The 9333-nt window shown below is 44.3% G+C and overlaps 1 protein-coding gene across 1 annotated transcript in view; it reads left to right on the top strand.

Annotated features, from left to right (window-relative positions):
- Positions 1–765: 765 nt before the first annotated feature.
- LOC135556547 (plexin-B2-like) overlaps positions 766–9333 on the top strand; it is a 270152-nt gene continuing 261584 nt past the window's right edge. The window contains exon 1 of the mRNA XM_064989839.1: positions 766–1133. The gene's annotated coding sequence lies outside the window, so the exon portion shown is untranslated. The remainder of the gene's footprint in view (positions 1134–9333) is intronic.

Raw genomic sequence — 9333 nt, 5'->3', positions numbered from 1 at the left:
TAGTCATAAATACTTTATTTATCATGACCTCCATCTTGAAGACATTAGAGTTGATTTATGACATCATGAGGCAGTTATCATTATCAACCATGGTCCCCCATGACCCTAGGGACAAGTTTGGACAAGCAAATGCTTTTGGATGGTTTGAATCTTTGGTTGGATTTAGAATATACATTTTTACGAGGAATAAAACGGCCATAATCTTCCATTAGACATTAATCTGCAACAGATTAAAAAATAAAACCACTAAGATTTTGAAATAAGCATCAAGGTTAAGACAACTATGCCAAACTGGGCATAGGGTGGCAGGTATCCTTCTTGAGGTTGGAGCGTTGAGCTAGTAACCAAAAGGTTGCTGGATGGAATACAAAAACGAACAAATTGAAAAATCTGTCGATGTGCCCTTGAGGAAGGCACTTAACCACAATTTGCTCCAGGGGTACCGTACTACTGTGGCTGACCTTGTAAAACAACATATTTCACTGCACCTATCCGGTATATGTTCCAATATTATTTTTAACTGAATGTGAACTCGCATGCATGAGCTATTTCAATGCCTTCCCTGCATTACAATGATTTGAAGCCGGTGGCGACCGAATACCATATTATACTACTTGCTCCTTCGCTTTTCTTGATATTTCGTAACCATTGCCTGGCAGTCAGTGAACTATACAGTCTTTTGCGTTTTGGAAGGGGGAGGAGAATAATTCCTCTCTCGTCCCGGTCGATGTTGCGTTCTTCCTCTCCACGCATTCCCCACTATAATGTCATGGTTCTCAAATGCAATGTCACTCAAGGCGGATGTTAGCGGATCTCACAGGTGTATTACCAATTTAGCCAGAGTTCGAGAAGAAACACCTGGAATCATCATGTGATCCTGTACCTGGGCGTGGAGAAAGTCCCTGTTATTTTCTGGACTCTTGTTGAGTGTCGTCTTTCCGTAGGAATTGTCAACCAGTGCGAGCCCACTGTATTTTCTAAGGAACAGTGCCTTTCTGTAACCCTTTCCGCGCGAATTCAGGAAGAGTAAAATGTGAACTTTACATGCATTTTGCTTGGGGGTTATTTTTATTTTTTAGGGGGACTTTGAAACTCAACGGCTTGTGTTTATGCAACTATACTGTTCTTCCAAGGTGAGTTTGACGGGTGTTCTCCCGCTACAGCAACGGACCCAGTCTGTCCTTTATATTCTATACATTTTAGAAGCGAATTCAAATACATCTTCGGGTCAGTTAGAATATAACTGGCTGTATACTCATTTGCCTGCGTAAACATCTGCTGAATTTACAATTGCGATGATAGTAGTACATGTATTACTTTCGATAATAGCGCCGCTCTGTACAACAGACATGACACGATGAGACACGCATGTTTTGCACATTTGTCTTGAAACCTAAGAAAACGTATCCATTGAATTCACATATAAATTTAGGTTACATATTGATTGGAAGTATTATCTTTGTCAGATTAAATGTTTTTCCTTCAGCATTATGAAATGATGCAACTGTATGGAAATGTTTTTATGAATGGTGAACCTGAGTTTTGTTTGAGCAGTTTAAACACGAAATGGATTTCTGTAGTCACTCAGTATTAGTTGCTAAACCGCCCATAGCATATACTTGTATGAGTAGATAGTCTCGCCTACATTTAACCCATTCATAGCTAACTACATTTAGAGCCTATTGACAATAGTATCGGCTTTGGGAGTTTGGTTAAGAGCCCCGTAATGAACCTTAAATCGCATAGCTTTTGGTTGGTGCGGTTTTGAAAACGTAACATGCAGCCCAAACCGCAAGTGTTGCGTGCGAGAGCGTTGCAAAATAATTGTACAAATACATGTTATTCAATGATTTCACCCACACTGCTCCGCACGTCAAGGTGCGTCTGCGTAGCCAGGCGCTAAAAAAACGAACTAGGTTTCCCCTTTTATCTGTGGATTAATTGTCTGAGTAGAGAACACTCAATTTCGTGTGACTCAAAATGGGTCAAAATTCTAAAATTATCCAGCAGAAAAGGGACCATGCGCATTTCAGGTAAAATAATAACCCAGTGTTTATCTCCTAGGACAAATTAGCTAGCAACAGCGATCAAGCTAAATTTCCATTAATGTTTCATGTGTGTTTCAACCTGTCCCCAAATTAACACAGTTGGTTTTGGTATTTTAACCTGCGAGTCATGAACGCATCTGGTGGGGATAGACAAAATCGATGGCGCACGCGGACGCATGTGCGGAGTCAGTTTGGTCAACATATAAGGAAGGTATCATTCATATCAGAGAGAAATACTTAAAAAAAGGTTAAATTACTACAGACCTTTATGGGTTTAGGGTGTTCCCACACGGCCATATATCCATGTTACAGTACTTGTTTACAAAAGACAGAGGTGGCCACCTGTGCTAATTAATCAGCACTCTCAAAACCTGTGTAAGCTTAACTGGGGAGGAAGTGTAGTTCGTCAACTGGAGGCACAGAGCATATCGATCTGTGCAAATCTGCTTCAGTAAGTGTGTCTTTTTTTATTTGAAAGATTATTTCTCACTGATGTGAAAGATATGGGGCATATCGGCATGTTTCAAAAACCGTTTTGGCAAACAGGGATTATTGACGTTTCTAAACGTTAAAACACAGCTTTGTAGTTCAAACGCAGCGGAAGCTAATGGAGAAGGGTGTTCAAGAGCTAGCCTACAGTGAATTCTGAAAATATTCAGACCCCTTGACTTTATCCACATTTTGTTACATTACAGCCTTATCCTCAAATGGATTTCATATTTTTCCCCCTCATCAATTTACTCACAATAACCCATAATGACTCAACAAAAACAGGTTTTTAGAAATTTTTGCAAATGTATATAAAAAAAAAAATGCAATACCAGTCAAAATATTGGACACACCTACTCATTCAAGGGTTTTTATTTATTTGTACTATTTTATACATTGCAGAATAATAGTGAAGGCACAAACTATGAAATAACACACATGGAATCATGTAGTAACCAAAAAGTTTAACACATCAAAATACACTGCTCAAAAAAACTAAAGGGAACACTTAAACAACATAATGTAACGCCAAGTCAATCACACTTCTGTGAAATCAAACTGTCTACTTAGGAAGCAACACTGATTGACAATACATTTCACATGCTGTTGTGCAAATTGGATAGACAACAGGTGGAAATTATAGGCAATTAGCAAGACACCCCCAATAAAGGAGTGGTTCTGCAGGTGGTGACTACAGACCACTTCTCAGTTCCTATGCTTCCTGGCTGATGTTTTGGTCACTTTTGAATGCTGGCGGTGCTTTCACTCTAGTGGTAGCATGAGACGAAGTCTACAACCCACACAAGTGGCTCAGGTAGTGCAGCTCATCCAGGATGGCACATCAATGCGAGTTGTGGCAAGAAGGTTTGCTATGTCTGTCAGCGTAGTGTCCAGAGCATGGAGGCGCTACCAGGAGACAGGCCAGTACATCAGGAGACGTGGAGGAGGCCGTGGGAGGGCAACAACCCAGCAGCAGGACCGCTACCTCCGCCTTTGTGCAAGGAGGAGCAGGAGGAGCACTGCCAGAGCCCTGCAAAATGACCTCCAGCAGGCCACAAATGTGCGTGTCTGCTCAAATGGTCAGAAACGGACTCCATGAGGGTGGTATGAGGGCCTGACGTCCACAGGTGGGGGTTGTGCTTAGAGCCCAACACCGTGCAGGACGTTTGGCATTTGCCAGAGAACACCAAGATTGGCAAATTCGCCACTGGCGCCCTGTGCTCTTCACAGATGAAAGCAGGTTCACACTGAGCACATGTGACAGTCTGGAGACGCAGTGGAGACCGTTCTGCTGCCTGCAACATCCTCCAGTATGACCGGTTTGGCGGTGGGTCAGTCATGGTGTGGGGTGGCATTTCTTTGGGGGGGCTGCACAGCTCTCCATGTGCTCGCCAGAGGTAGCCTGACTGCCATTAGGTACCGAGATCCTCAGTGCGGTTGGCCCTGGGTTCCTCCTAATGCAAGACAATGATAGACCTCATGTGGCTGGAGTGTGTCAGCAGTTCCTGCAAGAGGAAGGCATTGATGCTATGGACTGGCCCACCTGTTCCCCAGACCTGAATCCAATTGAGCACATCTGGGACATCATGTCTCGCTCCATCCACCAACGCCACACTGCACCACAGACTGTCCAGGAGTTGGCGGATGCTTTAGTCCAGATCTGGGAGGAGACCAGATCTGGGAGGAGACCATCCGCCACCTCATCAGGGAGGTCATACCGGCACGTGGTGGCCACACACAACTGATTGACTAACACATTGAGAAGGAAAGAAATTCCAGGAATTAACTTTTTTTTTATTTTATTTTTTTAGCTCTTTTTCTCCCCAATTTCGTGGTATCCAATTGTTAGTAGCTACTATCTTGTTTTATCGCTACAACTGGTGCAACCTTGGTTAGCGTGCACCTTGGTTAGCGTGGCCTGCCATAGGAGTTGCTGGTGTGTGATGAGACAAGGACATCCCTATCGGCCAAGCCCTCCCTAACCCGGATGATGCTAGGCCAATTGTGCGTCGCCCCACGGACCTCCCGGTCGCGGCTGGTTACGACAGAGCCTGGGCGCGAACCCAGATGGCACAGCTGGCGCTGCAGTAGGGCGCCCTTAGCCACTGCGCCACCCGGGAGGCCCCCACAAATGAACTTTTAACAAGGCACACCTGTTAATTGAAATGCATTCCAGGTGACTGTTGACTGATTGTTACACTTTTTTTGGTTACTGCATGATTCCAAATGTGTTATTTCATAGTTTTGATTACTTCTATTATTCTACAATGTAGAACATTTGTAAAAATTAAGAGAACTTTGAATGAGTAGGTGTGTCAACTTTTGACTGGTACTGTAAGTATTCAGACCCCTTACTCAGTACTTTGTTGAAGCACCTTTGGCAGCGTTTACAGCCTCAATCTTTTTGGGTATGATGCTACAAGCTTGGCACACCTCTATTTGGGGAGTTTCTCCCATTCTTCTCTGCATATCCTCTCAAGCTCTGTCAGGTTGGATGGGGAGTGTTGCTGCACAGCTATTGTCAGGGCTCTCCAGAGATGTTCGATCGGGTTCAACTCCGGGGTCTGACTGGGCCACTCAAGGACATTCAGAGACTTGTCCCAAAGCCACTCCTGCATTGTCTTGGCTGTGGGTCGTTGTCCTGTTGGAACGTGAACCGTCATCCCAGTCTGAGTTCCTGAGCTCTCTGGAACAGGTTTTCATCAAGGATCTCTCTGTACTTTGCGCCGTTCACCTTTCTCCATTCAGGTTTCCTCCAGATGTGCGACTTGGCATTCAAGCCAGAGAGTTCAATCCTATGTACCTTTTGGCAAAGTCTAAGCTGGCTGTCATGTGCCTTTTACTGAGGAGTGGCTTCCATCTGGCCACTCTACCATAAAGGCCTGATTGGTGGAGTGTTGCAGAGTTGGTTGTCCTTCTGGAATGTTCTCCCATCTCCATAGAGGAGCACAGGAGCTCTGTCAGAGTGACCATTGGGTTCTTGGTCACCTCTCTGACCAAGTCCCTTCTCCCCCGATTGCTCAGTTTGGCCGGGCGGCCAGCTCCAGGAAGAGTCTTGGTGGTTCCGAACTTCTTCCATTTAGGAATAATTGAGGCCACTGTGTTCTTGGGGACCTTTAATGCTGCAGACATTTTTTGGTAACCTTCCCTAGATCTGTGCCTCGACACAATCCTGTCTTGGGTCTCTACGGACAATTCCATTGACCTCATGGCTTGGTTTTTGCTCTGACATGCACTGTCAATTGTTGGACCTTAAATAGACAGGTGTATGCCTTTCTAAATCATGTCCAAGCAATTGAATTTACCACAGGTGGCCTCCAATCAAGTTGTAGGACCATCTCAAGCATGAACAAATGAAAAAGGATACCCTAAGCTCAATTTAGAGTCTCATAGCAAAGGGTCTGAATACTTATCTAAATAAGGTATCTGTTTTTCATTTTGAATCATTAGCAAAACATTCTATAAACCTTTTTTCTCTTTGTCAGTATGGGGTATTGTGTCTAGATTGATGACTCCAAAAAAGATCATCCATTTTAGAATGAGGCTGTACCGTAACTAAATGTGGAAAAAGGAAGGGGTCTGAATACATTCCGAATGCACTGTATCTCATTTATTTGCACAAAGTGATCCATGCACTATGGAGTTATACTGTTCACTAAGAAGGCATTTGCCTAGATCCTTATGATGACCACTTCATGAATGCATTTACCTTCACAGGCTTCATTAGTATTTCATTTGTAGTAAACCATGCTTTGATTAACTACGTTGGTTGTGGAGACATGTCTAATTTGACTAGGCTGTTCTCTGCTTGTCTCTTTCTCACAGTAACATGTGAAGACAGAATAATGGTCCTGGCAGCCTGTAAACTGTAGAGTAGCTGATCAGTCATCACGACTCCACAAGAAACATCTCTCACACAGTCTCATACAGGCAATCTCACTGAGCCTGACCATGTGAAACACTCCCCTGCCTCCGAGTCGGCATGTGATTATGTATTTTGATTGGTACTGTTTGTTTTTAACTTTCCTGTGGAGAACATGTAGATAGTCGTCCCATTCATGTCCTCCTCGAATCTCCTGAGTAGTGCTGTGAGTCTGTGTCTCTCTGGCCCCGGCCCTCTGCTCTCTCACTGTATGGCCTTGTTGTCTGTCTAAATCGTCCTTTGATTCCGGAGTCCGTCGTCCATTTCACCGAGCCACCCACCCCTCACATACAGACCTACTGTACATGGGATGCTCCATCTCCTGGGGATTATCCCCATTAAATGACATTAACAAACGCTGTCGTGGTGGAAATTGATTAGTCCGGGTCGGGGGTACTCCGCTCGAGGGGAATAAGGAAGGATGGTGGGGTGGGCAGTGTTGGTTGGTAGTTTTTTTGGGGGGGGGGGGGGTGTGTCACTCGGCCCGAACTCCTGACACAGAAAGTCTGGGTTTCCAATAAGGGCCATCTGCTCAAAGGAACACACACAGTGAGGCAACCTAAAACCAGGTCTGTCTGTCTGTCTGTGACCCACAATGCCTCATTTAGGGATTATCTCATCCTTCCTGAATAAATAGATACATTATCTGTGTAGAGGGGAGGAGAGCGACCGGTCAGGGATAAATTATTTTTCCTGCTCCCCACAAGCGTGAAAAAGACAAACATACCACACTTGTTCATTACATATGCTCTTTTCATTTTGAAAATGCCACATTTCTCATAGGGTTTTGAGGGTTTTGTAATTCTCGTCAGTCAAATCGAAGCTCATACTATGTATCTAACGCAAGTTATAAAAAAAACTCAGGGAATAGCAGACATAACATGCCTAAACAGTGTAATAAATCTTGGAATATTGTACCACTCTAGTCATGGTTGGTGTTAGCTTTGTACATTGATTTTTTTGTGATGTCCATTCCACTGTACTTATTTTGGTTTTGTGAAATCCAACATTGCAAAATGTAGAAACTTTCCGATGTGACTTGTTTAATTCCTCATAGCTTCCCTTATATGTACTCGCCATCTGAGGACACAACTGTTCAGCGTAGGCATAAATCATACAGCATCTCTCTATCCAGATAGTTTAGTCTCTTGTCCTGCTGGTCTGCTGCTGATATGCTATACTTCATTTCATAGACTTCCGGCTGTGTTTAAGGTCAAATGTAGTTAAATCTATCCATCCTTTGTCTCTTTGTATGCGTTCTACAGGATTAGTAGGCATAACCTCTTGGTCCTTTTCATTTCTATAAAGTACAGCCTTAATCCTGGTTAGCTATGTAAAGCCAGTCACCACCACCACCACCCCACCCTACCCCAATGCAGCCCAAACCCAGTCGCGGTACTGCTAGAGCATCTCATGATGACCCCAAATGTTCCATATATCCTTTTCAAAATGGGCGCAGAATTTTAAACATCAAATACATTGCTGTTACATGTGTACAATATATGGCTAGGTGGCTGATGTTAGCCTGGCTTGTTCTTATTTGTCTGTCAGAACTAGGCCTACACCTTTTTTATTGTGGTGGGGGTGAGAAATAGGGTATGGGGGTGTCAATTTTGCATTTAATTCAGGCTCAGGAGAATAGCGATCGTCTTTTTTATGTTGGGTGGATTATCTGTGATGAGGCAGCATCATGCTGAGGTGCTTCTGTGATCTCATCTCTTAGCATTTGCTGCTGCCACCCCTTGTCCTAATGCCCTTGGCCTTACTGGGCACTGTCCCAAACGCTGGCCTCCTCACCTCTCCCCTTCTGGCTCTGTTATGTCGCTGCCTATGCTTCATGGTGAATCACTTTAGAAGCTCTTATGTCTCTTGCAAAATCAGGGATAATCCAAAAACACGAAAAAGCAGACTGCGTGCACAAAGACATTTCACTGAACTATTTTCATGTTATTTACTGTATTTAGAGCAGATCATTTGGGTTAGTGGTTGTAACACAGCTATACAGTACATGCCTATACACCACAAAGCCCCTGCCTTTCTATCCCCATCCCCTCCACCACCCCTGACTCTTGAGCTCTGTTACAGCTGATACCAAAGCCATTGTAGTAATGACAGGCCCACAAGGTGAGATCACATTCATTCTCACACTTCCTCTCCAACAGCTGGCAGCTCAGCTGGGCTGTGACTGTGTTCGCTTGCAGGGGGCGGGGGTAGGGGCATGCCTCTGTCTGTAGTGTAACTTCCTCCCCACCCCACCATGCTGCTCAGAGACCCTCTCTAGTTCCTACCACCCAACCCCACACAGCCAACACCATCCAAGGCTTTACCTCCTCACTACTATTGACTCTCAATACTGTAGGGGTCCACTTAAGCCCTCGGCCTTCACCATAATGGCTTCATCCACACTCTGCAGGGTTCGCTTTACCCCTCAAACAACCTTGACACTCTCTCAACCCACACTGCTTTCATCCTATGCCGATGCTCTCCACAGTACTCTCAACCTACCCAATGGCTCACTCCACACCACTTCTCATCAAATGCTGATTCTCGGAACACTACCCACTCTCGCCAACTTTGACTACTATCATCTTTAGGTCTTTACCTTGAACTATTCTGAGTCTGACTCTTCTCACAGAGGATTTCATATGAGTCAGAGAGAGAACGAGAGAGATAATGTGTCGTAATTCTGTAATGCACACATGTTCTGGAAATATATACATTATTTGGGAGGGAATGAGGGAGGGAGAGAACTTAATTGCTCGGTTGAGAGATTATACATTGTTATGCGTGGGAATGAGCAGTAGTAATATTTCATAGGGATAGAGCCAAGAGGGAGATGGTTGATATGATATAAGGTGGGGTGTAGGACTGGGA

This window comes from Oncorhynchus masou, chromosome 15, assembly GCF_036934945.1.
Source record: "Oncorhynchus masou masou isolate Uvic2021 chromosome 15, UVic_Omas_1.1, whole genome shotgun sequence".
NCBI classification, from domain to species: Eukaryota; Metazoa; Chordata; class Actinopteri; order Salmoniformes; family Salmonidae; genus Oncorhynchus; species Oncorhynchus masou.
The sequence above is the reverse complement of the archived record's forward strand: the minus strand, read 5'-3'. Positions and strand labels throughout refer to the sequence as shown.